At 43.2% G+C, this 27,041-nt stretch overlaps 2 protein-coding genes across 2 annotated transcripts in view; both read left to right on the top strand.

The window, feature by feature from the left end:
• LOC117077919 (ras-related protein Rab-40A-like) overlaps positions 1 to 27,041 on the top strand; it is a 214,764-nt gene that overhangs the window by 854 nt on the left and 186,869 nt on the right. The gene's annotated exons all lie outside the window — the stretch shown is intronic.
• Positions 1 to 27,041, top strand: part of BHLHB9 (basic helix-loop-helix family member b9) — a 40,374-nt gene that overhangs the window by 822 nt on the left and 12,511 nt on the right.

Genomic DNA, 27,041 nt, shown 5'->3' on the forward strand with positions numbered 1-27,041 from the left:
GTTTCTTTGGTCCCATCCCAGGTAGCAACCCCATGGTAAGTCCTTGTCCTGTTTCACATTGAATATCCTTCTTTCCCCCTGCCCCGTGCATCCACTGGGTACCAAGTGAAAGAAAGTGGTTCCTCTACCCACAATACTTCTGGCACAGAATGTGTGGATTTTTCACACCAAGCAATTCTCCTATTCTTTGAGGACACCAGTTAGGTCTCCTACAATTTAATTCAATTCTGACACTACCCAGAGTTAGTGCAGTCTTCTCTGGTTCAGGGCTCGTTCCCATGAGACTGCCCTCCCCCACTTCAGACAGCAATCACAAGTAATGGATCTCCACCTTACCCACACTTCTGTCTGACTTAGCTCCCAGATGGGAGTTCCCGCAACCCCCTCCTCAGGTTCAGTAATTTGCTATGAGGGCCCACTGAACTCAGGGAAACTCTACTTCCTATTACTGGTTCATAAAGAATATAAATTAAAAGTGAGATGAAGAGGTACATTATGGCAAGGTCCAGAAGGGTCCCAAATGCAGAAGCTGCCATCCATGTGGATTTGGGGTACACCACCTTCCCAGAATATGAGTGAGTTCACCAACCTGGAACCTCTCAGACATTTGGGGTTTTTATAGAGGTTTCATTACATAGGCATGATTGATGAAATCATTGACCATTGGTGATTAGCTCAATCTTCAGCCCCTCTCTTCTCCTTGGAGGTCAAGGGGTGAGGCTGAAAGTTCCAACCCTCTAATCATGCCTTGATCTTTCTGGTGACCATCCATATCTTGAAGCTATCTAGTAGCCCTCACCCACCAGTCATCTCGGAGCATAAAAAAAGACACCTAGCACTCCAGAGATTCCAAGGGTCTTATTGTCAAGAGCTTGAGACTAAAGCCACATGTAACAAAAGATGCTTCTGTTATCCCTATCAGGAAATAGCAAGGGTTCTAGGAGCTCTATGCCAGGATATGGGACAAAGATTTATGGTTACCAAAGGCTGGAAAGGGTATTGGGGATGGGGTATAAAAAGGAGTTGGTTAATGGGTACAAAAACACAGTTAGAAGGAATATGACCTAGTATTCAGTAGCTCAATAGGGTGCCTATAGTTAACAATAATTATTATATATTTCAGTGTAATTAGAAGAATAGATTTGGATTGTTCTCAGTGCAACAAAATGATAATATTTGAGGTGATATATATCTCAATTACATTACACATTGTATGTTTATATCAAAATATAATTTATACTCCATAAATATCTACAAATATTACATATCCATATAAATTAAAAATTTTAAAAAATTAAAAAAAAACTCATTTGAAATTTCAATCAAAATAAAAAAGATCAAATGCTTATTTCTTCGTATATCACAATACATACAAAGTCAGTGTAAGAAAGTGTTGCTAAGAAAAAATTACTTTTTCTAATCCCACTCCTATTCTTATGTTTATACCAAGTTTATAGAGTTGAAACTATATTGTTCTACTACTTTAGGCCCTCCTGTTTAGACTTAAGTCTAGGATAGATACAAGGCATGTGGGGCAAAATCATAGGTAGAGATTAGTCCCCTACATCCTCGTCTCCTACCCTCTCCTATTATTTTCTTCTCTTTACTCTCCAGAATTCTGATAATATAAATACTGGGGCCAGCATTCAGCTTATGGTTTACTACTCAAGCTGTCTTGTCTCTTGTCTCTGTGTGTTTTTTCGAGTATGTCAACAGAGAAGACTTCAAGTATGGTGTAGTATAATAGAGAATATAGCTGATCTTTAGCCCTAGTTTCTAACACAGAGCTTCAAAAAACCTTGGGATTTCCTGTGTGACAGAAGTATCTTTGTTATGCTAATGAAGTGACTTATGGTGGGCCCCTAGATAGCTTCAGGATGGGGACTGGTCACCAGAAGGACCAACCATATGATTAAAGGGTTGGAACTTTGGGCCAGCTCAACCTTCAGGGAAGGTAGTGGGGCTAGGTATTAAGTTCAGTCACATAACCAATAGTTTAATTAATCTTGCCTATGTAATAAAACCTCAGTGAAAACTTTGAACTTCAGGGCTAAGTAGAGCTTCTTGGTTGGTGAACATATTGTTCTCTAGGTAGGGTGATATTTCCTGACTCCACAAGGAGAGGGTATGGAAGCTTTGTGTCCAGGATCCTTTCAGACCTTGTCCTGTGTGTATCCTTAAATGAAACTGTAATAATAAGAATAGCACTTTTCATGAGTTCTGTGAGTTGTTTCAGTTAGTTATGAAACCTCATAATGTCATGGGAACTCCTGAATTTATAAGTGGTCAGTCAGAAGTATGGGTGGCTTCCTGAGAATTGGGGCTGGTATCTGATCTAAAGCGGGGGCAGTATTGTTGGGGATTGTGCCCTTAAACCTGTACAGTCCAATGCTAACTCCAAGTAGGTGATTTCAAATATTTGATGTCAGAACAACAGTGTAATTTTCCCTAGTTTTAGCAGCCACACCTAGATTAACATATGTAAAGCTTACCTTTGCTGTATATTCTACATCAACAAGTTAAAATAAAGGAGACAGACCCAACAGTGTATTATGGGTGAAAACAGTCTGTTTTTGTGACATGTACCTATAATTTAGATAATTTTTAAAATTATCTATGTATCTATTTATCGATATCTATCTATGTGTCTGTCTATCTAATCTATCTATCCATCTATCCTGTCATCTTTTTTTTTTTCTTATCACAGCTCCCTTAGCCTAGAATTCCTGTTGTGGGTATTGCATTTATATTTGGAAAACTTCAAATTGTGACCCGATTAAATACTTCTGTGCCCCAAATGTACTCCAAAGCAGATACTTAAACAGTTTATACCTGTAGAATTTTTCAATCTCAGCCAAAGAGCAGGGCGACTGGGGGGTGTGTGTGTGTGTGTTTGTGTGTGTGTGTGTGTATCCAAGCAAGATGATGATTGCCTTTGTTCTGACTTGTAGAGGGTACAATCCTTCCTCAATTCTTTTTCTGGGGTGTAATTGAAATAAAAATTCATCATTCACTCAGGCCTCTTGTTCTTTCTCCCTTTTTTGATAAATATTATGGGCTACTTTATGTAATAGAGGCTACTTCAGATGTCACCTGGCCTAAAATGTTGTGTGGGGATAATATCAGAGTGAATTTTTCATCTGTCTAGTCTGGACTTTTAGCAGCCACTAATTATCAACTCTGCCCCCAATTTCAAAAGAGCAACCTTCAATGGGATGTAATCTATAAAATACCACCAGATTTTCTATCAAGGCTTTCAAGACCTTGCACCCTTTAATACAAGTCTGCCTTTCTATCTCCATCTCTCATAACATTCTTCCAAGTCAAGGCCAGGACTTGAATGAAATAAAGAAAGAAGCTCTCACTCTCAAGTGCCTCACACTACTCCAGGCCTTGCCCCACTTTGCCTGCAGTCAAGCCCCACTGGAAAATCTGTTGTTTTCCAAACTGTACTATGTGCTTTACTACTTGTATGCCTTTCCACATGCTGTCCCTTCAATCTTCAATGTTCTTACCCTTTTTCTCTCTATGACAAGCATCCTTTTGGGCTCAGTTCAAATGCCAGGACCTTTTTGAAGTCTGATACCTCCTCACCCTTATTCCTTGCCCCTTGGTAGGAAGTAATTCCTCTATCATTTGTACTTACACAATATTTTATTTGCCACTTGTTTCTTTTTTTTTTTTTTTTTTTTTTGTTTTTTTTTTTTTTTTTTGAGATGGAGTCTCACTTTGTCACCCAGGCTGGAGTGCGGTGGCACGATCTCGGCTCACTGCAGCCACCATCTCCCAAGTTCAAGTGATCCTCCTGCCTCACCCCCCTGGTAGCTAGGATTACAGGCACACAACACCATGCCCAGCTAATTTTTGTATTTTTAGTGGACACAGGGTTTCGCCATGTTGGCCAGGCTGGTCTCGAACTCCTGACCTCAGGTGATCCACCCGCCTTAGCCACCCAAAGTGCTGGGATTACAGGCATGAGCCACTGCGCCCAGCCCACTTGTTTCTTTATACCATGCATCAGAGTCTTTTTTTTTTTTTAATGAATAACATAGAACTAGTGTTGAGGAACAGGTAGCATAGAGAAAGAAGCTTGGACTCTGGAAGTGTAATTCAAACCCCAGTCTGTCTGACTGCAAAGCCTGAATGTTTACTACTTAATATTGTGTTAATATTAAGATTTGTTGGGTGATTTCTATGTGCCAAGGTACTCTACTAAGAGCTCTAAATATATTCACTTATTTAATCCTCAAAACAAACTTATGAGGTAGGTGCTGCTATTGTTTCCATTCTATATATGAGGAAGCTGAGGCACACATTGGTTAAGTAGCTTAGCCAACCTCACTGAGTCGGTTAGCAGAGGAGGTGACATTCCCACCTTTGTGGTTTGAATCTGGTGCTGATGTGCATTCCTTCTATGCTATGTCTATATTCCTCCAGTGCCAATTATCACTAAAAGCTTCCATAATCATTGTAACTGTTTTTACAATCAGATCTTTTGTTCCTCAAAGCTTGTAGCAAAGTATTTATCATAAAGAAATTAAACCTGAATATTGTTAGACCTCTTGTCCCTTATCCTTTTTTCCCTGTTTATCAGCCTATTCCACCCTTTCCTTCCCTCCCAACCCAATGTCCACCACACTACATTATTTTTACTACTCTCCTACCTCGTCCTCTGGTTCCTGGCTCCACTGTCCTGGAAAAACCCCAACTCTGGATAAATCTCTAGTATCTACGACTTTCTATACTTGTGTTGTTTAGTGCACCTAGGAAAGTTAATCATATTGTTCTAACTGTTGACACTGTAAATGTGTCTTTCTCAGTATCAGTACAGTCCCCTGAATTGAAAGCAAGTAACCTTTGGTATCTTTATAATCTAGATATTTCACAAGAGTGCACCTTCACACAATGATCCTCTGAATTGAAACTAGGTTTCTGTATTATCTCAAGTATTTAATGTACCTCTGGACCTCCTAGATAAGTCAGAGTTTGGCTTCTGCCTGAAGCTTTCCTTTTTAATCTGGAGCAGAAGCCAAACAGTTGTCAGACCTCTAGCAATCATTAGGACAAGTGTTGATAATTTCTGGCTTTTCTTTCCTGGGAAACATGAGTTCTGCCACTGTAGATGTAGGTGCTCACTGATGGACACAAGTCAGGAATTCTTACTCATTGAAGAGCTGTTTTGTGCCTGAGCACATCTCGGATTGTTCCATTTTCATATAACAAGGAATTCAACTAAAACTAACTTAATAAGGAAATTAGGCCGGGCGCGGTGGCTCAAGCCTGTAATCCCAGCACTTTGGGAGGCCGAGACGGGCGGATCACGAGGTCAGGAGATCGAGTCCATCCTGGCTAACACGGTGAAACCCCGTCTCTACTAAAAAAAATACAAAAAACTAGCCGGGCGATGTGGCGGGCACCTGTAGTCCCAGCTACGTGGGAGGCTGAGGCAGGAGAACGGCGTGAACCCAGGAGGCGGAGCTTGCCGTGAGCTGAGATCCGGCCGCTGCACTCCAGCCTGGGCGACAGAGCGAGACTCCGTCTCAAAAAAAAAAAAAAGGAAATTAATTATCCAAAGATTGTAAGTACTGAAGTAGGGCAGCCTTGATGGTTGTTTAATTCAGTGAAGGACTCAGCTTTTTTCCATCTCTTTCTTCTGCCATTCACAATATCAACTTCCGTCCTAAGGCTGATAGCTTGATGGCTACAACAATTTCAGGAGGTAAGCAACTTCCTGAGGAAGAAGAAAAGACAATCTTTTCTGATGAATTTTTCTTATGAATGAGGACACTTTCCTCAGAAGTCCATCTGTAACCTTCCCCTAATGTCTCATTGAGTGGAATTTGATCAATGCCTCTTCCTAAACAAGAGAGTACCAAGCAGATAGATTATCCCTTGACCAAAGAGACTCACTCCTGGAAATGGAATTAGCCTCTCTGTGACATGTGACTAAAAGGAGGAGAGAGTCAGTAACCTGCAGTGGCAACTATGCAAAAATGGCATCCTTTTAGTAAAGAGTTATGGTAAGCCACACAGAATATACAGAGCACTGAGGCTACAGCACAAAAAGCACAGTGACACTGACTTAGCAATTATGACCTTTAAAAACCATGTACTTCTCATCTATTCTTTCCTGCTTTCTCTAACCCACCTCATGATAGGAATAGATCAGAAATTTTAAAAGTACTAGAAAGACCTGATATATGCATGTGGTACAGGATATCAAATAGTTTTCTCAGTATACACAATAATCCTATGAAGTAGTTAATGCCAGCTCCCTTTTAAGGATGAAGAAACTGGGTCATAAAGACGTTAAGTACCTTTGCTAAAGTTACACAAATAGTGACAAAGTCTGTATTCAGACTTTGGACTGTCTGGTTCTGAAATCTGGATACTCCCAACTCGTCTATACAAACTTCCTTTAGAATGTACTCCCAGGACTCAGAAACTGGTTACTCTAGTCTAAGCAAGCACTTAACAATCATTAGGCAGTTAATGTAAGCTATAGATTCTAACAGTATCATGCACTGCCTCTTGATGGTGGTGGTAGTGGTAGTGACATAGACAACTTTTCTCTCCTAGCATTAAGTTACAGTTCCTCAGACTTCATTACCAAGAATATATATATTTTTTAATTTTTAAAGTTTTTTTTGTAGAAACAAGGTCTCACTGTATTGCCCAGACCAGTCTTGAATTCCTGGGCTCAAGCGACCCTCCCACCTTGGCCTCCCAAAGTGCTGGAATCACAGGCATGAGCCATTGTGCATGGCCATTACCAGGAATTTTGATTCAGGAGCTCAAAATTCTAATTTGCACTGCACCTTAAAAATTTTGGGGCTGCGATGTCAGGTTCAGGGAGCCCTATAAATTTCCTGTACCGGCCGGGCGCGGTGGCTCAAGCCTGTAATCCCAGCACTTTGGGAGGCCGAGACGGGCGGATCACGAGGTCAGGAGATCGAGACCATCCTGGCTAACACGGTGAAACCCTGTCTCTACTAAAAAGTACAAAAAACTAGCCGGGCGAGGTGGCGGGCGCCTGTAGTCCCAGCTACTCGGAGGCTGAGGCAGGAGAATGGCATAAACCCAGGAGGCGGAGCTTGCAGTGAGCTGAGAACTGGCCACTGCACTCCAGCCCGGGCGACAGAGCGAGACTCCGTCTCAAAAAAAAAAAAAAAATTTCCGTACCTGGGAGTGAAAAGAGCTAATATTTATGGAGCAGCTGGGTTTTCCAGGGCAACCTAATTCCCAGGTGTGATGTCCAGCAGAAAAGAAGCAGACAAAAGCAATGTGCACTGCAGTTTGTTTTTTTGTTTTTTTTAAATAGAGATGGGGTCTTGCTATGTTGTCTAGGCTGCTATTGAGCTCCTGGACTTAAGCGATCCTCCCGCCTTGGACTCCCAAAGTGCTGAGATTACAGGTGTGAGCCACCACACCCAGCCCATTTAAAATTTTTTATTTTTTATTTTGCACTGCTGTTTAGCTTCCCTGTTAAAACCCATAGCCAGATTTCCAGTTTCAGTTCCAACATATAAGAACTTATAAGTCATTGCTCCTGTACTTACAAGCAGAAAAAAATCTGAACAAACAGAATCAACAACATTTCTTAGATTTTTCAAAGAACTGAGGCATAGGGCAATTGACTACCCCAAATTCTGAAGGCAAATCCAGAGAGTCACAACCTATTTCTTCTTGTGGTAAAAGAAGAAAAGCACGTAAAAGCACGTAAATGTAATATTGATGAATTGCTGGAGACTGACTGTGGAATAATATGAGAGTGAGAAACCCCTGAGGATCTGCAGTCAGGGAGGTCCCCACACTTTTGTAGGCATTACTTCCAAGAACCCCACCATATTCTTACAGTGAAGAACCCAAAATTATCTCCTCATGGCCCCTGCAGTGGGAAGAGAACTATACTTTCGTGAAATACACTCAGAGCCGCCTTCATTTTTTTTCAAAGCCTATTCTGCAGTGGAAAAGACTTTATCAGAGCCTTATCTCAGCTGAGGGAAAGGCATTTCTCCAATTTCAGCCCCCTTTAGGTTTCTAGTCTCATGTAAGGGAGAGAAAGGAGCTAAAATAAAACTCTTATGAAAATCAAAGCCCAGGGACACAGGCCCACAAAAGACTGAAACAAGGTCTCACTGTTTCAATTAATCATAATATTATAGAACACTTCCTCTCTGCTGCACTTCACCACCATGCTAACAAGGCTCTAGTATAATAATAGTGTATAACAGTGAATAACAGCTAAAAGAGCTGCAAAATGTAAACTCTCCTTGAGAAGAATATTTAGGGAAATGCTAGAAATAAAAAAATACTGTAACAGAGTCCAGGCACAGAGGCTTACGCCTATAATCCCAACACTTTGGGAGGTTGAGGTGGGTGGATCACCTGAGGTCAGAAGTTCAAGACCAGCCTGGCCAACATGGAGAAACCCTGTCTCTACTAAAAGTACAAAAATTAGCTGGGCATGGTGGCAGGTGCCTGTAATCTCAGCTACTCAGGAGGCTGAGGCAAGAGAATCGCTTGAACCCCGGAGGCGGAGGTTGCAGTGAGCCGAGATCGTGCCACTGCACTCCAGCAAATGAAGAATGCCTTTGATGTGATTATCAGTAGACTGGACACAGTTGAGGAAAGACTCAGTAAGCTTGAGTAGCAGTCCCCAACCTTTTTGGCACCAGGGGCAGGTTTCGTGGAAGACAATTTTTCCACACACCGGGGGTGAGGGGCATGGTTTCCGGATGATTGAAGTGCATTACATGTATTATGCACTTTATTTCTATTATTATTACATTGTAATAGATAATGAAATAATTGTACAACTCACCATAATGTAGAATCACTGGGAGCCTGGAGCTCGTTTTTGTAAAGCTAGATTGTCCCATCTTGGGGTGATGGGAGGCAGTGACAGATCATCAGGCATTAGATTCTCATAAGGAGCATGCAACCTAGATCCTTTGCATGTGCAGTTCACAATATGGTTTGTGCTCCTATGAGAATCTAATGCCATAGCTGATCTTCCAGAAGGCGGAGCTCAGGTGGTAATGCAAGTGATGGGGAGTGGCTGTATATACAGATGAAGGTTTACTGGCTAGCCCACCACTCACCTCCTGCTGTGTGACCCAGTTCCTAACAGGCCATGGACCGGTCCTGGTCCGTGGCCTGGGGGCTGGGGACTCCTGAGCTTCAGGATAGTTCAATAGTGTAAACCAAAAAGTATGTAAAACATGTCTCAATTGATTTAGAAGTTTATTTTGCCAAGGTGAAGGACATTCCCAGAAGAAAAGAGCATGGAATCACAGAAACAGTCTGTGGTCTGTGCCTTTATCCAAAGATAATTTTGAGGGCTTCAATATTTAAATAGGAACAGCAGGCTAGAGGGGAAAGAGGGAGGGTACAGTAATCCACATGATGCAAGGGAAAAAGAGCAGAAATGGGAATAGTCAATTCTGTATTCCTCTGGCTCACAGTAAATTAGCACTTTACATAAGATAAGGGAAAATATGTAGTATCTACCTGTGGAGATGTTTAACCTTTTATCTGTAGCTATCTGCTTAGGAACAAAAAGAAAGGTATTTTATTGCATGACTCAGCTTTCAGCTTAATATTTTCCTTTTGGCATAGTGAATTGGGGTCCTGGGTTTTTATTTTCTTTTCACAATAGAAACTTCCAAATTGAAATGAAAAAAAGAACTGAACATTGAAGCACTGTGGGATGATTTCAAAAGGTATACCATATGCATAGTTGGAATACTAGAAAGAAAACAGTGAATTTGGAGCAGAAGAAATATTTCAAATAATAACAGCTGAGAATTTTCTAAAATCAGTGACAAACATCAAACCACAGATCCAGGAATTTTAGAAAATACCAAGTAGGATAAATACCAAAAAAATCCACACCGGGGTGTTACCAGTGGAAGGTATCCAAGTTACTGACAGTGAATCCATACAGGTCTGCAGCAAACTCAATTCTTGCCTGCTCAGAAGAAAGAATTCGACTAAGGGGCAGAAAGCAGAAAAAGAGACTGAGGCAAATTTCAGAGCAGGAGTGGAAGTTTATTTAAAAAGTCTTCAGGGGCCGGGCGTGGTGGCTCACGCCTGTAATCCCAGCACTTTGGGAGGCCGAGGCAGGCAGATCACAAGGTCAGGAGTTTGAGACCAGCCTGACCAACATGGTGAAACCCTGTCTCTACTAAAAATAAAAATAAATAAATAAATAAAAAACAGCTGGGCATGGTGGCGCATGCCTGCAATCCTAGCTACTCAGGAGGCTGAAGCAGGAGAATCACTTGAACCCGGGAAGTGGAGGTTGCAATAAGCCGAGATCACGCCACTGCACTCCAGCCTGGGCAACAGAGCGAGACTCCGACTAAAAAAAAAATAAAAAATAAAAAATAAAGGCTTCAGAACAGGAAAGAAAGGGAAGTACGCTTGGAAGAGACCCAAGCGGGCAACTTGAAGGAAAAGCGCACTGTTTAACTTTGATCCTAGGATTTTATAGGCTGGCCCCTTTCCCATGATTCTTCTGTTAGTGTGGGCTGCCCGCATGTGAGGTGCCCTCCTTACCCTTGGGAAGTGAGCATGCACAGTGTGTTTAGAAAGTTGTATGCATGCCCATCTGAGGCTTTCTTCCCTTTTCCAGTGGAGTGCCCCCAGAAGGTCATACTCTGTCGTTCTCTCTCTTAATGCATATGCCTGGGAAATTGCTTCTCCCTGGTGTCTGCATTCAATTAATACTTTAGTACAATAGGTGTGGACTATCAGGAAATGGCCTCTCCTTCATGCCAGCTGCCAACTTATTACTTTTAAAGAGGCAATGGGATAATTGCAGAACCATCACCTGACATTCCTAGTGGGTGGGGGGAGAGCCGTCTCTTGCCCTGCTCATGCCTAACTACCTGTAACATTCCCCCCTCAAGAGCCCAAGACCCCAAGACCCCAAATCTTTGGGGAAGAATGGACAAAAGTCAGTCTTCTGTAACTGCTTTCAACTGACAAATGGACAGTGGTGGTTCAGTGGGTCTTGGCATTTTGCTAGCTGTCAGGGCAGGAAGGTCATTCCATGGGTTGGTGAAAGCAGTATCTAGCCAGGTCCGAGGGAGTCAGGGCAGGATTTTTCCTCCTTCCTGTCCCACTGATGAGCAGTCTTGGGGTCCCCTGTAGAAGGGTGTCTCTTGAATATTGAGAGGATGATATCCTTCACTGAAGATCATCTGGAGCTTGATGACCCATCCTTTTTGTTTCTTCTGAGCTGCATCAAGAGATCACTAGTTGGTTTACAGGAATAAGCAGGGTTAGTCCAAAATGCAGACAAAAACTTAAAAACAACTGATGAGACTAGATTCTAATAGTAGGTATATAATAATTTTTGAAAAATATTTTTCTCTCTCCAGTCCTCATGTTTTTTTTTTTTTTTTAATTATGATAGGAGTGATTTGTTTGGAAAGTAAACTTTAGTCTTATTATACTTAGCCTGATTATTTGCATAAAGCCCAGCAAGAATAATTATTTTTTCACATAGGCTTTTAAAATTTGCTTTGATGGAACTCTGTTCCATAAGTAATCTCAGACAAGACTTTTTAAAGCTGAGCTCACCCATGGGTTTGTACCTTCAAATACTTATGGGTTGAGTAAATTTCTCTTTTTTTGAGGTTCTAAAATAACTTGGGGCTCCTAGGCTTGTCAGAAAATGACATTCTTTACATACCACAGGTCAGGAACACTGTACAGGAACTGTGTAGACAAGGTATGAGGCCAGTTTTCCCAAACGGCTTTTATTGGCTCTATAAGTCAAGCTTGATTCCTTAGATGAAGACATGTCATTCCAGTCAAAGACTTGGTAAAACAACCAGTTTCTCCCATTGCCCTGTTGCAAAAGAAAGTATTCTTATTGCACTTACGCAAATAACTATATTGCCATAAGTTAAGAATACTCACAAATTGGCTGGGTGCAGTGGCTCATGCCTGTAATCCCAGCAATTTGGGAGGCCGAGGTGGGCGCATCACCTGAGGTCAGGAGTTCCAGACTAGCCTGACCAATATGGTGAAACCCCGTCTCTACTAAAAATACAAAAAAAATAGCTGGCTATGGTGGCAGGCACCTGTAATCCCAGCTACTCAGGAGGCTGAGACAGGAGAATTGCTTGAACTTGGGAGGCAGAGGTTGCAGTGAGCCGAGATCACACCACTGCACTCCAGCCTGGGTAACAAAGAGCAAAACTCCATCTCAAAAAAAAAAAAACCTCACAAATTGTTTTCAAATTCTGGAAAAATCAGGTAGAGAGAAAGGAATAGGCTCCAAATTTTCTTCACAGGAGTATTCTTTACTCAATTGTTAAAAGCTGTAAATAACTCAAAAGTTTTCTTTAATCTGAAAAACAAAGGATCAGCAACATTTTAAGCAAAATGTTAAAAAAAAAAAAGGATGACTTTAGTCTTTTACTGGTTTTGTCCATTCAGTTAACCCCTGTTCTGCTTGATATTCATGGAACATTTCAGCTCTCCATGAAAGTCCTGAAAAATATTTTTTCCTTTATTTTAATGTCACTTTCACTCGCGTCCCTGTGAAAAGACCACCAAACAGGCTTTGTGTGAGCAATGAGGCTGTTTATTTCACCTGGGTACAAGCGGGCTGAGTCCGAAAAGAGAGTCAGTGAAGGGAGATGGGGTGGAGCCGTTTTATAGGATTTGGGTAGGTAAAGGAAAATTACAGTCAAAGGGGGTTGTTCTCTGGCTGGCAGGGGCGGGGGTTACAAGGTGCTCAGTGGGGGAGCTTTTGAGCCAGGATGAACCAGGAGAAGGAATTTCACAAGGTAATGTTATCAGTTCAGGCAGGGACTGGCCATTTTCACTTCTTTTGTGGTGGAATGTCATCAGTTAAGGCAGGAACAGGCCATTTTCACTTCTTTTGTGATTCTTCAGTTACTTCAGGCCATCTGGATGTATCCCTGCAGGTCACAGGGGATTTGATGGCTTAGCTTGGGCTCAGAGGCCTGACATTCCTATCTTCTTATATTAATAAGAAAAATAAAACAAAATAGTGGTAAAGTGTTGGGGCAGCAAAAATTTTGGGGGGTGGTATGGAGAGATAATGGGCGATGTTTCGCAGGGCTGCTTCGAGCAGGATTAGGGGCGATGTGGGAACCTAGAGTGGGAAAGATTAAGCTGAAGAAAGATTTTGTGGTAAGGGGTGATATTGTGGGGTTGTTAGAAGGAGCATTTATCGTATAGAATGATTGGTGATGGCCTGGATGCGGTTTTTTTTTTTTTTTTTTTTGAGACGGAGTCTCGCTCTGTCACCCAGGCTGGAGTGCAGTGGTGCGATCTCGGCTCACTGCAAGCTCCGCCTCCCGGGTTTACGCCATTCTCCTGCCTCAGCCTCCCGAGTAGCTGGGACTACAGGCGCCCGCCATCTCGCCCGGCTAATTTTTTGTATTTTTTTAGTAGAGACGGGGTTTCACCGTGTTAGCCAGGATGGTCTCGATCTCCTGACCTCGTGATCCACCGGTCTCGGCCTCCCAAAGTGCTGGGATTACAGGCTTGAGCCACCACGCCCGGCTGGATGCGGTTTTGTATGAACTGAGAGACTAAATGGAAGACACAAGGTCCAAACAAGAGAAGGAGTAAAACAGATATTAAAGGACTAAGAATTGGGAGGACCCAGGACATCCAATTAGAGAGTGCTCAAGGGGGTTCAGCATAATTACTTGCTTGGTTGGCAAGTTTAGGCTCTATCCTTGAGTTTTTTTATGTTGTCATATACCAGGCCAGATTGATTCATGTAAAAACAACACTCTCATTTAAAAATATACAGAGTCCCCTCCCCCGCCTTTTTGTTGTTGTTGTTGTTGTTGTTGTTTGTTTTTTTTTTTAAGCAGTAAGTCGAGGCCTCCATGATTTTGGAGGAAAGAGAAATGCAAAGCCAGCAATTGTTTGTTAAAGAAGGATTAGAAACGGCTAGGAGAGAGTGACTGAGATTGATAGTGTGGTGGAGATAGCTGGGGAGAGGTAGAGGGTGACATAAGAAAGGGAACAAGAATAAGAGTAAGCATAAAAGTAAAGAATAGGACTTCGTTAGGGTGAAAGTACTGGAGTGTACTTTGTCACTGAAGATCTTCTATCCACTTAAAGAGAGACTTAAGGGTAGCAGTTTGAGGTAAAACCAGGCACTGTAGCCGGACAAGCTGCAGACAAAACTCCTCAGACACTGAGTTAAAGAAGGAAGGGGTTTATTTGGCCGGGGGCATCAACAAGACTCCTGTCTCAAGAGCCGAGCTCCCCAAGTGAGCAATTCCTGTCCCTTTTAAGGGCTCACAACTCTAAGGGGGTGCGTGTGAGGGGGTCGTGATTGATTGAACAAGCAGGGGATATGTGACTGGGGGCTGCATGCACTGGTAATTAGATTAGAACAAAACAAGATAGGGATTTTCGCAGTGCATTTCTATACAATGTCTGTAATCTATAGATAACATAACCGATTAGGTCAGGGGTAGATCTTTAACTACCAGGCCCAGGGTGCAGCGCCAGGCTGTCTGCCTATGGATTTCATTTCTGCCTTTTAGCTTTTACTTCTTCTTTCTTTGGAGGCAGAAATTGGGCATAAGACGATATGAGGGGTGGTCTCCTCCCTTAGCCCCACTGAATACCAAGAACCTGAGAAACTGCTTGGGTGATTTGACTAATAAAGGACAGTCTGTTATCGGACTGTATAGAGGTAGGAAGGCCAAACTGAGGAATTATGTCTGACACTGTAGGGACCAGCCTTACAGGGTCTATGGGTTTTTCTCCCCATGTGCAGAGATGAGAGATCGCAGAAATAAAGACAAAAGACAAAGAGATAAAAGAAAAGACAGCTGGGCCTGGGGGACCACTAACACCAAGACGCGGAGACTGGTAGTGACCCTGAATGCCAGGCTGCGCTGGTATTTATTGGATACAAGACAAGGGGGCAGGGTAAGGAGTGTGAGCCATCTCCAATGATGGGTAAGGTCACATGGGTCACGTGTCCACTGGACAGGGGGCCCTTCCCTGTTTGGCAGCCAAGGCCGAGAGAGAGAGAGAGGAGACAGCTTATGCCATTATTTCTGCATATCAGAGAATTTTAGTACTTTCACTAATTTTTCTACTGTTATCTAGAAGGCAGAGCCAGGTGTACAGGATGGAACATGAAAGTGGACCAGGAGCATGACCGCTGAAGCACAGCATTACAGGGAGACGATTAGGCCTCTGGGTAACTGCAGGTGGGCCTGACATCAGTCAGGCCCTCCACAAGAGGTGGTGGAGTAGAGTCTTCTCTAAACTCCGCCGGGGAAAGGGAGACTCCCTTTCCCGGTCTGCTAAGTAGAGGGTGCTTCTCCTTGGCACTGATGCTACCGCTAGACCACGGTCTGCATTGTAACGGGCGTCTTCCAGACGCTGGCATTACCGCTAGACCAAGGAGCCCTCTGGTGGCCATGTCCAGGCGTGACAGGGGGCTCACACTTGTCTTCTGGTCACTTCTCACTATGTCCCCTCAGCTCCTATCTCTGTATGGCCTGGTTTTTCCTAGGTTATGATTATAGAGCAAGGATTATTATAATATTTGAATAAAGAGTAATTACTACAAACTAATGATTAGTGATACTTATATATAATCATATCTGTGATCTGTATCTAGTATAACTCTTGTTATTTTATATGTTTTGTTACACTGGAACAGCTCATGCACTCGGTCTTTTGCGTCGGCACCTGGGTGGCTTGCAGCCCACAGACAGAAGGGAAGAAATGACCACAGTGGCCTTCTCAGACCCTGTGGGAAAGGCCTCTACCCATCCAGTGAAAGTGTCTACCCAGACCAAGAGGGATTTTAGTTTCCTGACTCAAGGCATGTGAGGAATTCACCAGTCCTGGGCTGGGGCAAATCCCCAAGCTTGATGTGTAGGTTAGGGAGGGGGCCTGAACAATCCCTGAGGAGTAGTAGAATAGCAGATGGAACACTGAGACGTGATTTCCTTGAGGATAGATTTCCACGATGGAAAGGAAATAAGAGGTCCTAAGAGACGGGCTAGTGGCTTGTAACGTACATGGAAGAGGTTATGAAATGACAACAGAATAGAATGGGCCTGTGAGGCTGGAAGGAGATATTTTCCTTGGTGTAAGAACCATTTGCTTTGTGTGGGAAGAGATTGATAGGTGGAAGTTTCAGTGGGGGAGTAGGTGGGAGTGGCCAGATGAGAAGGAGAAAAACTACCCTAAAGGATAGAAGTTGGAATGCTAGCTGCTTTTTTAGCTACCTTATCAGCATAAGCATTGTCCTGAGCAATGGGATCTGATGCCTTTTGATGGCCCTTGCAGTGAATGACTCCAGCTTCCTTTGGAAGTAAAGCAGCTTTGAGCAGAGTTTTTATTAAAGAGGCATTAATGATGGAGGACCCTTGCATAGTGAGGAAATTTCTTTCTGTCCATATTACAGTATGGTGGTGCAGGATATGGAAGGCATATTTAGAGTCAGTATAAATATTGATGCGTAGTGCTTTTGCAAGAGGGCTGGAGTTAAGGCAATGAGTTCGGCTTGTTGAGAGGTAGTGGAGGGGGGCAGAAACTATGTGCATCAGGTGTGAGGAAGAAAATAGATTTTGGAAGTTATGAGAACTGTAGAGAGTGAGTTGAGCATAGTTTGTGATTTTGAGGGCCTCTAAAAGTATTAAAGCAGTGGCAGCCACTGCATGCAGACATGAGGGCTAGGCTAAAACAGTAAGGTCAAGTTGTTTGGACAGAAAGGCTACAAGGCATGGTCCCGGGTCTTGTGTAAGAATTCTGACTGCACGTGAGCTGAGATCTGGCCACTGCACTCCAGCTCGGGCGACAGAGCAAGACTCCGTCTCAAAAAAAAAAAAAAAAAAAAAAAAAAAAATTCTGACTGCACAAACCATGCCTAGAAAGGAAAGGAGTTGTTGTTTTGTAGAAGGGATTGGGGTTTGGGAGATTAGCCGGACACAATCACAGGGAAAGCACGTGTGTTTTTATGAAGAATTATGTCGAGATAGGTAACGGATGAGGAAGAAATTTGGGCTTGACTGAAGAAATGGGAGCTGTCTGTGAAGCCTTGAGCCCAGATAATTTGCTGAATCTGATGGGTGTCAGGGTCAGTCTAAGTGAAAGCGAAGAGAGGCTGGGATGAAGGGTGCAAAGGAATAGTAAAGAAAGCATGTTTGAGATCCAGAACAGAGTAATGGGTTGTGGAGGGAGGTATTGAGGATAGGAGAGTATATGGGTTTGGCACTACAGGGTCAACAGACAAAACAATTTGGTTGATAAGGTGCAGATCCTGAACTAACCTGTAAGGCTTGTCCGGTTTTTGGACAGGTAAAATGGAATTGTAAGGAGAGTTTATAGGCTTTAAAAGGCCATGCTGTAACAGGCGAGTGATAACACACTTTACTCCTTTTAAAGCCTGCTGTGGGATGGGATATTGGCATTGAGTGGGGTACGGGTGATTAGGTTTTAATGAGATGGTAAGGGGTGCATGATCAGTCGCCAAGGAGGGAGTAGAGGTATCCCATACTTGTGGGTTAAGGTAGGGGGATACGAGGGGGGGATGCGAAGGAGGCTTTGAACTGGAGAAAAGGGCAGCAATGAGGTGTGGCTGTAGCCTAGGAATAGTCAGGGAAGCAGATAATTTGGTTAAAATGTCTCGGCTTAATAAGGGAACTGGGCAGGTGGGGATAATTAAAAAAGAGTGCATAAAAGAATGTTGTCCAAGTTGGCACCAGAGTGGGGAAGTTTTAAGGGGTTTAGAAGCCTGGCCGTCAATACCCACAACAATTATGGAGGCAAGGGAAACAGGCCCTTGAAAAGAAGGTAATGTGGAGTGGGTAGCCTCTGCATTGACTAAGAAGGGGACGGACTTACCCTCTGCTGTAAGAGTTACCTAAAGCATCTGTGATGGTCCAGGAGGCTTCCATGGTGATGGGGCAGCGTCAGTCTTCAGCTGCTAAGCCGAGAAAATCTGGGAAGGAGTCAGTCAGAGAGCCTTGGGCTAGAGTTCCAGGGGTTCTGGGAATGGCTGCCGGGCAACTTGGGCAGTCCAGTTTCCAGGGGGTCCCGCACAGATGGGACACGGCTTAGGAGGAATCCCAGGCTGCAGGCATTCCTTGGCCCAGTGGCCAGATTTCCAGCACTTGTAGCAAGTTCCTCGGGGAGGAGGTTCTGGAGGAATCCCTGGCAGCCGTGGTTCAGGCATTTGGAGTTCTTGTGTGCTGGAGATGTGGCTGGGTTTTGTCTCACAGTGGAGGCAAGTAATTTTAACTTTTTAAAAATTATTATTATTGTACATCTTGAAGGCGAGGTTAATTAAGTCCTGTTATGGGGATTGAGGGCCGGAATTTAATTTTTGGAGCTTTACTTAAAGTTGGGAGCTGATTGGGTAATAAAATATATATTGAGAATAAGACAGCCTTTTGACATTTTAGGGTCTAGGGCTGTAAAGTGTCTCAGGGTTGCTGCCAAACGGGCCATGAACTGGGTTGGGTTTTTCATCTTTACCTTGGGTAGTTCTTTCAGTTTGTCATAATTAACAGCTTTGTAAGCCTTTTTAAGCCCTTCAACTAGGCAGGAAACCATGTAATCTCGCCTAGCTATACCTGGGGAATCTGCCTGATAGTTCCACTGGGGATCCTCTCCGGGAACTGCTCTAATGCCTTCCTGGAGGTCTGGCTCGTGGAGCCGGCAGTTGTCAGTGTGAGATTGGGCTAGAGAAAAAACTCTTCCTGTTCATCTGGGGAGAGGGTAGAAGTCAGGTTGACATTTAAGTCACTCCAGGTTAAATTGTAGGACAGAGTTAGATATCTGAATTCCTGTACCTATTTAGTGGGATCTGATGAGAAAGAGCCTAAATGCTGACTGATCTGAGAGAGGTCTGATAGAGAAAAATGTACCCAGACTGTGCCTTCAGCTCCAGCCACATCTCTAAGAGGAAATTGTTGGGCAGGTGGGGGAGAGCTAGTCACAGAACTAAACTGTAAGCTGGCCTGGGTGTGAGGAGGGGAGGTGATAGAAAGATTATAGGGTGGAGGAGCGGAGGCTGAGGAAGAATTGGGACCTGACTCTGCCTGGCGATGAGCAGTCTGGGGAGGAGGGGAGAGGTCAGACGGGTCTGTAGAAAAGGAAGATTGGAAAGACTCAGCGATGCTTGGGGTTAGGACTGAGGGTATAGGCGGGAGGGAGAGAAGGAGGATTTGGGAGGAATCACATTGGGAACAGAAACTAGGGAAGGAACGAAGTGTGAAAAATGCCTGGATGTAAGGCACCTCAGACCATTTGCCCATTTTTCGACAAAAATTATTTAGGTCTTGTAGAATGGAGAAATCGAAAGTGCTGTTTTTCTGGCCATTTAGAGCCATTGTCAAGTTTGTATCGGGGCCAAGCGGTGTTGCAGAAGAAAATAAGGCGTTTAGGTTTTAGGTCAGGTGTGAGTTGAAGAGGTTTTAAGTTTTTGAGAACACAGGCTAAGGGAGAAGAGGGAGGAATGGAGGGTGGAAGGTTGCCCATAGTGAACGAGGCAAGCCCAGAGAAAAGAGAGAGTAGAGACACAGAGAGAAGAGGTGGGGGGTGCTTGCCCCCCAGGAAAGTGGAGAAGGGGTAGAGACATGGAGAGAAGGGGTCGGGGGGGTGCTTGCCCCCCAGAAAAGCGGTGCTTGCCTCTGAGGGTGAAGGACCAAGGCAGGCGCCCCCGCGTGGTCAGACACCTCTGAAACGTGGGTGAATAATCAGGCAGGCGTCCCTGCACGACAGTCTTCCTGAGTCCGTGATCTGCGCTGGAGTTTTGGGTTCACGGATAAAAACGCACCTCCTTTGACTTTACCGGAAAAGGAAAGGAACTGAAATTAAGAGAAGGGAGAGATTGAAGTGTGGTGCCAAGATTGAAAGGACAAAGAGGTTGAGGGATAGTGAGAGAGGTTGGAAAAAGAGAGTGAAGAGAGGCCGCTTACCGGATTTAAAATTGGTGAGATGTTCCTTGGGCTGGTAGGTCTGAGGACCCGAGGTGGTAGGTGGATGTTTCTCACGGAGCGAAGAGCAGGAGGACGGGGGATTGATCTCCCAAGGGAGGTCCCCTGATCCGAGTCATGGCACCAAATTTCACTCGCGTCCCTGTGAAGAGACCACCAAATAGGCTTTGTGTGAGCAATAAGGCTGTTTATTTCACCTGGGTACAAGCGGGCTGAGCCCGAAAAGAGAGTCAGTGAAGGGAGATGGGGTGGAGCCGTTTTATAGGATTTGGGTAGGTAAAGGAAAATTACAGTCAAAGGGGGTTGTTCTCTGGCTGGCAGGGGCGGGGGTTACAAGGTGCTCAGTGGGGGAGCTTTTGAGCCAGGATGAGCCAGGAGAAGGAATTTCACAAGGTAATGTCATCAGTTCAGGCAGGGACTGGCCATTTTCACTTCTTTTGTGGTGGAATGTCATCAGTTAAGGCAGGAACAGGCCATTTTCACTTCTTTTGTGATTCTTCAGTTACTTCAGGCCATCTGGATGTATCCCTGCAGGTCACAGGGGATTTGATGGCTTAGCTTGGGCTCAGAGGCCTGACAGTCACAATCTCCAAAGTTACCAGAAACTTGCATTCAGGAACACCTGTCCGTTCTATAGCTGATTATAAAACACCATTTAAAGAGGATCAAAACAAGACAACAAGCTGGGCGCGGTGGCTCACGCCTGAAATCCCAGCACTTTGGGAGGCTGAGGCAGGCGGATCACAAGGTCAGGAGTTTGAGACCAGCCTGGTCAATATGGTGAAATCCTGTCTCTACTAAAAATACAAAAATTAGCCGGGCATGGTGGCAGATGCCTGTAGTCCCAGCTACTCGGGAGACTGAGGCAGCAGAATCACTTGAACCCGGGAGACAGAGGTTGCAGTGAGCCGAGATTGGGCTAATGCACTCCAGCCTGGGCAACAGAGTGAGACTCTGTCTCGAAAAAAGAAAAAAAAAAGGCAACAATTATCTGTGGATGACGAAAAGTCCTAGGGCAGCCACAGTTAAAGACACACATTGACAAGGAAATTTCTTACCTCTGTGGCACACAAGAATTTTACATAACAGTTCTAATTATTAATAATACCCACTAAGTTATATCAGAGTCTCATAATTTTGGAACACATATTAATGACATATTTATGCAAATACAGCCCAAAGAAAGCCAAATACAATTTCATATTTGACAATGCTTCCTAATACCAAATAAGCCAACTATGTCATTTTGGACTTTAGAGGACCTAAAGTCCAAAATCTAAAACATTAATTAGGTCAGAAATAGACATAATTTATAATTTAATTTTGGAAAGTTTGTCAATTATCAAAGATTTTAAACACTTGATATTATAAAATAAAACCCCAGGTCACCATAAGTCATTCACTTAGCCAACCTGTAGTTTATTTGAAAGGCAAACAAAAGTCTTTCATTATTTTTAATATTACACAAAAATCTTGTTCAAGAGAGAAAGCTAAACTTCACCTTTGCATTAGTGTCAAACCAAATTCTTAATAAAATGTTATAGATAAATCTAATTTTAATGTCTGACCATAAGGTAAGATTCTCATAAACCTTTTATAACACATTACAACTTTTGTTAAAGAGCAGATCAGGGCTCCAAGAAAACTCTGTTATGCTTTTATTCCAATGTTCAACTTATGGAAAAACTGTATAATACCCCTTTAACTTTAGCCAATATGTTTACACACAGAATCTCTTTTTTATTTTTTTTATTATTTTTTGAGATGGTGTCTCACTCTATCGCCCAGGCTGGAGTGCAGTGGTGCGATCCCAGCTCACTGCAAGCTCCACCTCCTGAGTTCAAGCAATTCTCTGCCTCAGCCTCCCGAGTAGCTGGGACTACAGGCGCTCGCCACCACACCTGGCTAATTTTTTTTTGTATTTTTTGTAGAGATGGGGTTTCACCGTGTTAGCCAGGATGGTCTCGATCTCCTGACCTCGTCATCCACCCACCTTGGCCTCCCAAGGTGCTGGAGTTACAGACGTGAGCCACCGCGCCCGGCTGAATCTCTTTTGCAATATATTTTTCACAAACTTTCCACAACTTGTTCATACCTTCAGATGTTTCCTATCTAACTTAAAATAATCCTTTAACCCTCTAAACTAGGCAAGAAATCCACATTCCCATTCCTTCTTGTAATCTTTTACCAAATGCACATTTTACTTTCTTTGTACACCTTGCATGTAAAACTGTTTCTTCAGTAGTTTCAAATACATGTTACACTGTTGATTCTTAGCAACTTTTGGTGAAAAACCTGGTTAGTAAGCTATTTTAATTATGTACTAGCCTAGGACACCATACAGAAGTGCAGATAAGGTCTGACTCTTTCCAGCATAGCTAGGGATATGGCTAACTCCACATGTTGTTAGGCCTTATCTAGTGGTAAAGCAGGCAAGTTGAACAAATTTCAAAAGCAAAAGAAGCAGTTTATGACCTTAAAGCATTTAGCAAACCTAATATCTGACTTGCATAATTTAGACCAAATGGCTAAATTTTTGAAGATATTTTTATTTTACCAATAATCCTAAAACTGTCTTTATTTCCCAAAGATAATTTAGGTCACATGAACTAAAAGGCATACACTTTACATTTTCTGACAATATTTAAGCAATTATTTTTTAACACCAATTAATTAGAGCTCTTTTATATAAACATCACACACGACACATAGAAGATTCAGTAGTTGTAAGATTTTTCATTTGGCACTTTTTGTTTCTTAATTGGATTATCGGCTTCAGGGTGGAGCCTTTGGAAGAACAGAGTGGAGAAAGCATGCAGTTTCCAGAGTCTAATAAGCAGATACAGCTGGAAGGCAAAAATGGATCCCCAAAATTAAGGGTCCCATCATTACAGTGGATCCTGGATCCCCAAAAGAGAAATGCTACAGAGCAAAACAGTACAATGATTTTACCATACATTTCATTGCAAAGTGATCCAATGCCATTCAGCCCATTCCCCATTGGAGTCTTATCTCTCAGTGGGGGGTGGGGATGTTGCCTTCCCTTCCGGGTGGCCAAGAGCATGCTTCTCTGATCCAAACGTGCAAGTATTCCTCCATAACTGCCATTAGCCATCCATATATTTCCTACCTGGTTGTTACCAAAGTTCTTTCATAATGTGAAGTAATTTCTGAAACTCCCAAAAGTGAAAAACAGGTAACGCAATGCAAACAGAACAGAGCCTTAGATTTTAAGAGGGATCTATCCACTTTCAGTTCCTGGGGTTACATGAGGAAACCAGAGGTTTTTCCCAAAATGGGGTCTGTTGCACCTCCTCTGATTTTCCCAAGGAGTCCCAAGCTGTTAGAAATTATCTTAGGTCTTTCATGTGTGCATCAAGAGTGCAAGAACACAAAATAAGAAAACCAATTCAGTTGACTGAGAACAAAAAACCTTTTTTTCTTCAGAAAAATAAGATCCAAGAAGAGAAAAAAACAAAGGCCTTTTAAATATATGTATAGCTTGGACATCTGCTTTTAACTAAGCTGACTTTTAACCATAGTGTTCCTAAGAAAATCCTTTTAAATCTCTTATTACTTGACTTTAGCCTAGCCAAACAGCCAATACTTGTGGTTTTTGAACTTTACCAAAAGTAACCTCACAGGTGAAACCAATAAGTCTTAACTAAGGTTATGACTTATCCATGAGTGTACAAGGTATTTTCAAAGAGGTGGTAAGCAGTTTTTACAAGATTTAGAGTCTACAAAGGTAGCTTCGACAAAGAAAAATTCAAGAAGGGAAGTCAGAAGTCATTCATGGAGGGGCAGAGAATACACTGATTTCTACCATTCCTACTACTGGTTTGCATAGAGAGAGAGAAGCCAGAAGTCTGACTGGCAAGAATTCCCACCCTTCTACCAGCATGCCTGGCTGCTGGCTTCTGGGTTCCCTTTCCCTGAGCAGCCCTAACAACCCTGCTTGCCGCACCCTGAGGACCAAGCCACAACACCAAGGAAAAATCATCTTTTTTCCATTTCATGGAATCTTTGAACTAGATAAAAGTCATTTTCTTTCTGTTAGAAAGTTAAGGTTTGTACTGCATGATGCCATGTGTGTCCTGAGAAGAAGGAGTAGATAAAGAGGTTGTCTACATACTGTAGAAGTTATCCCCTCTCAAGAGATTTCTCAGTTAGAGAAATCTCTTGAGAGTTAGGACTTGTCTGAATAAGTGTGGGCTATTTTAGACATTACCAGGGATGGGTGGGAGAATGGCAATTGGTCCCTTAAGTAATATAAAGGGGTGTGAATCTTTTGTTTTGAGGGAGGGGATGCCATTTTCCCCACCTAACAGGCTTAGCCCTGTTCTCTTTATTCTGCTCTGGGTTGTAAAAGACTTAAGAGGCTAATCTGAGGACCTCCTGCACAGGGGTTCCAAGGCTGACTCTTGTAATTGCCTCCCAGTTTCTTTTTAAGCCAGGCAGTTTAAGGTTTGGGGAAATTAAAATTTTTCCAGTTTTGGGGGAATGCATCCAAGGGGCAAGTCCTGTGGTATGGAGACACAATTTCCCATCTGCCATTTGTGAAGAGAGAACAGAGGAGGAAAAAGAGGAAAAGGGAAAAAGGTATCCTCCCTTTCTTCCTATTATCCCAAATGGGGCATCCCCCATCATCCTGGGTTCTAGACTTAACCATTCTTACATGTACCCAGCCTATAAAGTCCTAGGATCAAGATTAAACAGTGCACTTGTCCTTCAAGTCGCCCGCTTGGGTCTCTTTCAAGCATGCTTTCCTTTCTTTCCTGTTCTAAAGTCTTTTAAAATAAACTTCCACTCTTGCTCGGAAACTTGCCTTGGTCTCTTTTTCTGCCTTATGCCCCTCAGTCAATTCTTTCTTCTGAGGAGGCAAGAATTGAGGCTGCTGCAGACCCATACAGATTCACCAATGGTAACTCAGACACTTGTCACCCTTAACATATTAGGTACCATGAGACTCGGTTATTTGCCACCGGTAACATATTGGCCATGTGACTCAGATGTTAAGAGGTATCTATGCCTTGCCTTTGGTTGGAGGCATCTGACCCCTGTGTGTAGTCCCTTGTCCCTTCCCTTCCCTTCCCTTCTTTCTTCCCTTTTTTCTTCCCTTCTTTCTTTCTTTCCATGTGACTCAGATGTAAGAGATATCTATCCCTTGCCTTCTTTGGTTGGAGGCATCCACCCCCCATGTGCAGTTTCTTTCTTCCCTTCCCTTCCCTCCCCTCCCCCTCCCTCCCTTCCTTCCTTTCCCCTCTTTCTTTCTTTCTTCTTTCTTTCTTTTTCTTTCTTTCTTTCTTTCTCTCTCTCTTTCTCTCTTTCTTTCATTCTTTCTTTTTCTTTCTTTCCTTTCTCTTTCCTTCTCTTTCTTTTTCTTGTGATCAGTTCTGCTACTAATGCATTCTTCAGTATGCAGCTGCAAATTTTCTAGATACTATCTCGGGTGACATTCCATCTTTCCCCTGTCTGCTGGCATGTGGCCAGGACACTAATTGGAACTCCAGTGCTGCAGGCTTCTTACAACTCATTATGTGCATTTTGTTCCTGTTACACCCCAGCACTAAGTTTTCTGATGGCTTTTAAAAGCAGCTTGTCTGCCTGCATAGTGCTTCACTCTGGTCCTTTAAGGTTCCCCCGCTTTTGCTTTTTAAGCCACCACCACTTTGGGAGGAGGAGAAATTCCTACCCCAAGCCCCAAGTCCTCGAGGTTACTGCTCTATGTTCAGAGGGCAAATAAACGTTACCCTCTTGAATACAAGGGCTCCTGTTTTTGTGAGCATATGAAGGCTTTCCATGAGTATTCCTCTTGCTTCTTTCCACATCCTCCTATAGCCTCCATTTCTCGAATTACTTCCATGCCCTTCTCAATGTGCATCAAGCCCTTCAAGTCATATTCTAAAGGAGGGAGGAGAGAAGTCCAGCCACTGCGGCAGTTAACAGAGAAACAGGTTTCTAAGAAAAAAGATAATTATTTTATTACTAAAATCCTCTGAGTGAGAGTCACTATAAGGCCATGGAGACAAGGATATAGGCTGGCCAAAGGCCACAGATGCAACTGTGAAAGGAAAATATCTTGTGCCCTCAAAATCCTAAGCTAAAGGGAACATTCAAGCTGGGTAAATCTGCCTCCCATTCTATTCAAAGTCATCCCTCTGCTCACTCTGATAGAGGCTTATTCTGATTGCCTCCTTTGGAACAGCTTATCAGAAACTCAAAAGAATGCAACCATTTGTCTCTCACCTAACCTGTGACCTGGAAGCCCCCTCCCTGCTTCCAGTTGTCCTCACCATTCTGGATGGAACCAATGTACTTCTTACATATATTGATTGATATCTCATCTCTCCCTAAAATGTATAAAACCAAGCTGTGCCCCAACCACCTTGGGCACATGTCCTCAGGACTTCCTGAGGCTGTGTCACTGGCGTGTATCCTCAAGCTTGGCAAAATAAACTTTCTAAATTAACTGAGGCCTGTCTCAAATTTTCAGGGTTCACACAAGAGACCCATAGGACAGAGATGATCTAGAAAATTTGGAGCTGCATACTGAAGAATGCATTAATAGCAGAACTGATCACAAGAAAAAGAAAGAGAAGGAAGGAGAAAGGAAAGAAAGAGAAAAAGAAAGAAAGAAAGAGAGAGAGAGAAAGAAAGAAAGAAAGAAAGAAAAGAAAGAAAGAAGAAAGGAAAAGGAAGGGAGGGAGGGAGGGGGAGGGGAGGGGAGGGAAGGGAAGGGAAGAAAGAAACTACACATGGGGGGTTGGATGCCTCCAACCAAAGAAGGCAAGGGATAGATATCTCTTAACATCTGAGTCACATGGAAAGAAAGAAAGAAGGGAAGAAAAAAGGGAAGAAAGAAGGGAAGGGAAGGGAAGGGACAAGGGACTACACACAGGGGTCAGATGCCTCCAACCAAAGAAGGCAAGGCATAGATACCTCTTAACATCTGAGTCACATGGCCAATATGTTACCGGTGGCAAATAACCGAGTCTCATGGTACCTAATATGTTAAGGGTGACAAGTGTCTGAGTTACCATTGGTGAAACTGTATGG

Source organism: Trachypithecus francoisi, unplaced genomic scaffold (genome assembly GCF_009764315.1).
Source record: "Trachypithecus francoisi isolate TF-2019V2 unplaced genomic scaffold, Tfra_2.0 Lachesis_group6, whole genome shotgun sequence".
NCBI lineage: Eukaryota > Metazoa > Chordata > Mammalia > Primates > Cercopithecidae > Trachypithecus > Trachypithecus francoisi.